The sequence below is a fragment of the Triticum dicoccoides genome, chromosome 2B (assembly GCF_002162155.2).
Source record: "Triticum dicoccoides isolate Atlit2015 ecotype Zavitan chromosome 2B, WEW_v2.0, whole genome shotgun sequence".
Classification (NCBI taxonomy): Eukaryota; Viridiplantae; Streptophyta; class Magnoliopsida; order Poales; family Poaceae; genus Triticum; species Triticum dicoccoides.
The window spans coordinates 758,767,210-758,774,550 of record NC_041383.1 but is presented as its reverse complement, the minus strand read 5'-3'; positions in this window follow the sequence as shown (position 1 = coordinate 758,774,550).

Below are 7,341 nucleotides of genomic sequence, written 5' to 3'. Positions count from 1 at the left end.
AGTGATGCAAGAAATACAAGTCTATCAACAAGGATTTCATTACCATAGCTGATTCTGGTGGTCTGCTATCTAGACCCTGGGGTTTGGATTTCAAGCGGAGTTGGCATATCACAAAATGACATGTCGTGCAAACGAGCATAGCCTTCAGAAATGAAGGAGTGAGATGCTCTGGTATCGAATAGAACCGAAGCTGGATGACAGTTGACAAGGAGTGTACCAAGAACGACATCTGAATCATCATGAGCGTCTTTAGCTGAGACGTGATGCACACGTCCACGTTTAGTGCGAGCTGGCTTGGCACTGATCGTCTTGCTTGATGGCTTAACACAGCCAACAGTCTTCTCGGGCTGGGGTGGAGCATAGTTGGTTTGAGAGCAGTCATGTGCATAGTGTCCTAGCTTCCCGCATGTGAAGCAAGTCCCTGAAGTTGGAGGTGGACCCGCACTGACAATCGGTCTACCAGTAGGCCTGTATGGAACATACGACGTTGACTGAGCTGGGGGAGGCACCACATAGGATGGCCTCGGTGAATATCCGGAAGGAAGAGCGGAGTTTGGAACCCAAATCCGGTGCTTCTGAGAACTGGAGCCAGAGGAAAATCCCAAATCACAGGTGTGCTTACGAGACTCCTCGTAAGTGAGCTGAGCTGTCTCTGCATTAATGGCCTTGTTCACAAGAGCTTGGAATGTATCACAATGATGCAGGTGGAGATCACGATGCAACTTGGGGTTGAGACCAGTGGCGGAACCAGAACTTTTCTAGAGCCTGGGCAAGCTTGAGCCTAAGTGTCTAATGTCGAAATAAAAATCTGATGTTCTGATAGATACAAGATGTAAAATAATCCCAAACTTCAAAACCACAAATTGACACTAATAACGCAAAAACAAAGCCATAAAATGTAGTTTTACAGTGGACTAATATGTAACATATCGATGTTCAATTTCATAGACCAAAATAAATTTGAGACTTGACAATAAAAGTCATAAAACCAGGCTATGCATGGAATCAAACTCACCTTGTTCCAAGCAAAAATATAGCTATCCAAATTACCATCCAAATGTCCTAAAAACTACTACAAGATGAGAAAACAGATACGGAATTCACGTAAATTGATCGTTGTAATTTGTGGATATATTCAAAATAGAGAGCTTGTACGAATAAATGGAACATAGAATAGCGTGTTACAAAAAACCGCGAGGCAAATTCAATTTGTGATACTCTGTTGCGATAAATGTTCGAATAATATTCTAATCATGATCTAACTTGGATAAATTTCAACGGCCTGACCTTGAAATCTACGCCCTAGATGTGGATAGGCACATCAGTTAGCAATCTTACCCAATCTGATTACGAAGGAAGGAACGAGTAGGCAAGGTTGCAAGCCGTTCCTGCCTTCCCCGGGACAGATCTGCTCATCCCGCCGCCGGCCGCTCGCCGAGGCCAAGGCCAGCCTCCGAACGCCGCCGCTAGGCACGCTGTTTCCATGCGGTAGGCAGCCGAACAACGCAGGAGGAGGCGAGCGATCAGCAAACAGAAACATCGATTAACCAACAACCGAACGTGCGTGTGCGTATCAGCCTAGGGATTAACCAACAGCCGAACGTGGCTTTCTAGGCCTATCTCTTACAAAGCCCATTACCAACGGAAGCCGGCCCAACACAATTCTGCCCGGGAAATCACGGTGCGTGCGTCAATTTTTCCAGCTGTCGCACGACATCGTGCAGTGTACGCGTAGGCATCGAGCCCGGGCAAGTGCCCAGGGTGGCCGGACGCTGGCTCCGCCCCTGGTTGAGACCCTTCCGAAACCTAGCCTGCTTCTTGGCGTCCGTGGACACCTCTTCTGTGGCATAGCGGGCGAGGTTCTCAAACTCTCTACTGTAAGCATCAACAACCATCTTACTCTGGGTGAAACTACAGAACTCTTCTCTCTTGCGATCGTTGAGGGCCTCAGGAATGTGATGCTCGCGAAAAGCCTCAGTGAAATCTCTCCAGGTAGGAATCTGGCCAGCTGGAAGCATATCCTCATAGTTCTGCCACCAAAGACTAGCAGGACCTTCCAGGTGATATGTGGCATAGGTGACCTTGTCATCTTCAGCTACGTTCGCGGAACGCAGCTTATGAGTGATGCTACGGAGCCAGTCATCTACATCGAGTGGCTCAATAGAATGATGAAAGGTGGGTGGGTGCAGGCGAATGAAGTCATGAATGGTCGCAGACTTATTGGAGTGATGAGCGGTATTCTCCTCAATATGTGCCAACAAGCGGTTAGACTCACGTTTGTTCCTCTCCATCTCTAGCATGAACTCTGTCAAGGAAGGCGGATCGGGAGGATCCTCATCCCTACCATCTCCGTGGTTCTGGCTATGAACAACAGAACTTGATGACATCCTGAGAAACCAAACCAGGGACGGAATCAACATCAACTATAGGCTATAGCATGTAGGATAAGGAAATTAGTATCTCTCGAACTCCTAGGGCAATTCTAGCAGCATAACAGCAGTAAAATGCTCAGAATGGGACATCCTGCCAACAATGCGGTAGTACAACAACTCAACATCACTAGTCAAGGTTCTGAGATCATACTAAACAGGCTACACTAGAAATACTCGAAAACTGGGATATGACTCTGATCAACTAGTCCTATGGGACTACGGAGTAGTAACACGTGATCTTGATAGACGGAAGACAAGCCTAGTTCCTTAACCCCGTAGGAAAAGATAGGATGACTCAGATCAGAAGGCCATGAGGTAAAGGAGTAAAAAGAGCCTTACGTTCCTTCCCACAATATATTCCTTTACATAACTAGAGAATTTCTAGACTCAACTTCGACCAGTTTGGCTTGGTAATCCTACAGGCAGTCAGGCTCTGATACCAAAGCTGTCAGGACCCTGATTCTATGCCACACCGATCTAGCATGTAACACCTCATATCACTTCGCGACCTCACGCACGGTATTCCCACGGGTGTCGCCTTACCATGCCCGAGACCGTTTGCGCCTTTTGGCACACGTATATGATAGTGTCGCTAGCATCCATATGACAAAGAACCCGGGCTGACATGGCTAGTCGTGAACCCAAAGTGGCACTAACTTACACAGACAAGCATACATGACCCAGCAACGAACGTGTCGGTCATTAGCGAGTGAATCCGAGCTGTAGCAACTGGGCTAGCAGGACTCCGGTAAATCGGGCTGTAGCAGGCTAACAGGACTCCGGTAGGCACCGCGTGACATTTCCCCGACGGGACAAACATAGGAACGAAGTAGGACACATGCCGGCTAGCCTAAGTGTTCCGGAGCAGTAGCAAGCTACCAGGGCTCAATGGAAGCACTTGGAGACATTTCCCTGTAAGAGAGGCTACTAAGGATAAACAACTAGATAGTCAGATCCCACACATAGCAATACACATTACACGTACGCATAACATGCAAGTATGTGCTGTACAACATGGCATCACAGCATAACTCAACAACTCATATAAATAAGGCTCAAAGAGCCATCATAGCATTTATTACAAACAGGGGTCACAAGACCCAACATTCAGAGCAGACAAGCAACAAGTGGAAGCATTACATGTCTGAGTACAGACATCTACAAATGAAAAAGGCTGAAGAGCCTGACTATCTACAACATCCTATCAAGATTATAGCTGAGGTACAAGATACTTGTCGAAGTCCACGAGAACACCAGTAAGATCGAAGTCTCCGCTGCAAAAACATAAATAAAGCAGCATGAGTACAAAGGTACTCAGCAAGACTTACATCAGATCCTATCATACATGCATTTTTATCAAGAGGGTAAGTGTGGTTTAGTTGCAGCAAGCCAGCTTTGACTCAGTGGCTATCCTGTTCTACGACTACGAGAAACTTCTTTGAGGTGAGATGGCGCACACGAGTCCACTAATCACCACACAATACACAACTATGGATTCATCCCCATCTCCCTACGAGAAGGCCATCCATAGCACTCACACTTGTCTTGAGCATTTTAGAGTATCCACTTCAAGTTGTCTATGTACCATGTAAGCATCCAAGAAGTCCATAACCGCGGACCCGACTATTCGAATAGATCATGTTAACCCTACAGTGGTGTACTTCTTCACACATGCTCTCGCCACTTACCGCCATTTACATGTCATGTATCTCGGCAACCTTCAAGCGGAAGCCTGGCGAGGGTGTCGGCCACGACCTGACTAACCACACAAGACTCTAGTCCAGGTTTATCGCCTATTCGGGTTCCATCCGCAAGGAGATCCGGCCAAGGTTTCGCTCATGACCCCAAACGATGTGTGCAGGGTTCCCGAGCCCACCATCCGGGTGCCATGCGGTACACCAGGCCACATGTTCCTAGTCTATCCCAAGCCCACCCTGCCGGGTGCCACTTGGTAGAAAAATAACACTACCTACAAACAACAGAAACTAGTTGCGACTCCTGGACAGAGATCAAGTTGGTTAATAAGTTGAGAGGGGTCGAGTTACCGGAACCTAATGTGTGGTAGTATCGAGTCATTGGACAACATACATAGAACTCAGTTCTTAAGGACGGTTCCAGTGAGACAACCCACCATGTACTCCTACATGGCCTCTCACTGCTACCTTTACCAAATCATGTTCACACACTTAACTCTTAGCATCAGAACATATCGTAACACTCCAATTCATTTGCAATGAATCAAACCTGACACAACTCTAAGCAATAGCAGGCATGGCATGGTAGGAACACAACATGGCTCAATCAACTCCTACACATTCTAGTGGGTTTCAACTATTTACTGTGGCAATGACAGGTCATGCAAGGAATGGGTTCAACTACCGCAGCACAAAGTAGAAATTAAATCATTGTTGTCCTAATGCAATAACTGAGAGAGGAGCGATAGAGTAGGATTGTACCGGAATGAACAAGGGGGTTTGCTTGCCTGGTAGATCAACAGGGTGGCACCGCTCCTCAGACAGGTACTCTAGAGCACTCTCCGGAGCAGGACCTATCGAGAAGGAACGGTGTCGACAATCAATACACAAGCATATGCAACAATATGATGCTTGAACATGGCATGAAGATGTGATGCTGTTTGAGCTAATGCAACTAGCATTCATTAGGTTGAAGTCCATTTGAATCAAGAATTCAAATGCAACTCCAAGTTAAGTCTTTTATAAATGACATTTTAGTGTTTCACTTATACAGTAGGGATAAGTTGGTTTGTCATGCATGAAACTGGTACAAATGGATAGATTGCATTTTTCTGATAATTTTTCATATATAAATTATTTCAATCTGAGCTACGGTTGAATTTATATGATTTTTTGAAGTTTATATCATTTTCTGGATTTTCCTGATTTAATTTAAATCCAGGAAAAGAATAACTGCGTCAGCACTACGTCATGCCTGCGTCAGCAGGTCAACGACGCTGACCTGGTCAAACCTGATGTGTGGGGTCCACACGTCAATGTCTCAGGGTTAAACAAGGGGGGTTAATTTATCCTGATTAGAGGATTAGTGGCGCTGGGCCCACTGGTCAGTGTCAGGGTTAGCTTAAATGGTGATTAGCCTTAAGCTAATCACCTGGCAAGCTGGGCCCGCACGTCAGGATGCGGCGGCATCCGCGTTACAGGCCACGTGGGCGGCGACTAAGGGCACCGGGGCGTAGCCCGGGCTCTCGTGCATCTGGTGGGGCAGGTGGGAGGAGCTGGGGAGGCCGAAGCTTGCAGGAGCGGAGCTCGCGGCGGCGGCTGGAGCATGGCTTCGAGTGGGAGCGGGCTGCGGGGCACGGGGAGGCCACCCGAGGGGCTCTGCGGCACCCTCGTGGCACCAGGAGCACGGTGACGCGCTCGGTTGCGGGCTGCGGTGGCCAGGGCGACGTTGGCGACATGGACGGCGGCGAGGAGCTACGGCCATGGCGGGGGAAGGGGTTACGGCACGAGAACGGAGGAGTGGGGAGAGGGGGACAGAGCAGAAGCTCACAACAGACTCGACGGGCTTGTCGGCGAGCTCGGGGATGCGGTGAAGACGTTGGGGCGGCAAAGACGATCTCTGACGACTGGAGGCGAAGATGGCAACGGTGACGGCTCCACGGGGCGCTCCAGCCTGCGTGGCGTGGCAGAGAGCTTCAAAGAGAGGAGGTGGAGCTCTTGCGCGTGTCGGAGAGGCGAGGGGGAGGCGGTGGCTATGCTAACGGTGGACGGTGGCGACGGCAGCGCTCGGCCGCGGGGTGAGGAAGAGAAACAGGGGAGGAGGGAGAACGAGAGAGAGTGAGAGCGGTGCGGGGCAGCGCGTGGCGTCGTCTGGGGCATCCAGACGACGAGGGGGAGAAGAAGGAGGTGGCGGGGAGACGTGGCCGCGATCGGACGTGTGGCCACGCGCGTCGGCGCATGCCCCTGTCCTCATGGCGCGAGGAAGGGGACGACTGGCATGGCCAGCTGGCTGGGCTAGCTTGCTGGGCTGCTGGGCCGGGCCAGGCTGCACAGGGAGGTAAGCGCCAGGTAAGTTCCCTGTTCTGTTTTGTTTCTGTTTTTATTAATTATTCTAACATTTGTTTTGATTTAATAATAATACTAAATCATTTATTTTCTTATGCCAATTTTTGCAGGAGCTAGTGGTATTATTCCTGAGCTCCTCAACAACTAGCATAATTTTTGGACAATATTATATATATATATAATATATATCCAAAGCAAATAATTACTGCATTAGTTCCAAATGCCCAAAATAAATACTTAAGAGGTCTTGAAAATATTGGTTTGATATTTATCTCTGTCCAATATTTTCAGAGAGCAACATGAGCATTTTCTTGGACCTTTTCGGAGCACTTTTTATTTGGGTCATTTCCAGAGATGATTCCGAGGGTTTCACAAATCCTCATTTCAAATTTAAATGGAATTTAAACATGATGCACACATGACTAGCTAGCCTTGAGCATACCAGAACTAGGGATGCGACAGGGAGAAGGCGCGACAGCTATTAGTCACGTTGACTCTGCCTGTAAAACCCACTGCTCCCTGATGTGAGAAGTCGTCGACTGGTGTTTTACCATGGTGAAAACCAAAAGATTCCCCGCTCCTCGGCTGGCTCCCTCCACCTTCCCGTAGATTGCATTGCCTTTCAGCCGTTTCGCCCCCTTTGCTTCCTCTCCCCATTGCTTCTACCTGGTGCCTTGGCGGCACAGTAGATCACGGAGTCCGAGGTGAGGCGCATGACATAGGAGCTCCATGCCAACGATGCGGAGCTCAAGGCCAAGGACGTGGAGCTCCGTGAGCTCAAGGAGGAGAGGAGTGCCATGCTCCTCCATTATGTGCGGGAGTTCACAGAGCTTCAAAAGCGGCAGGCATCCACCACAAAGATGCTCGAG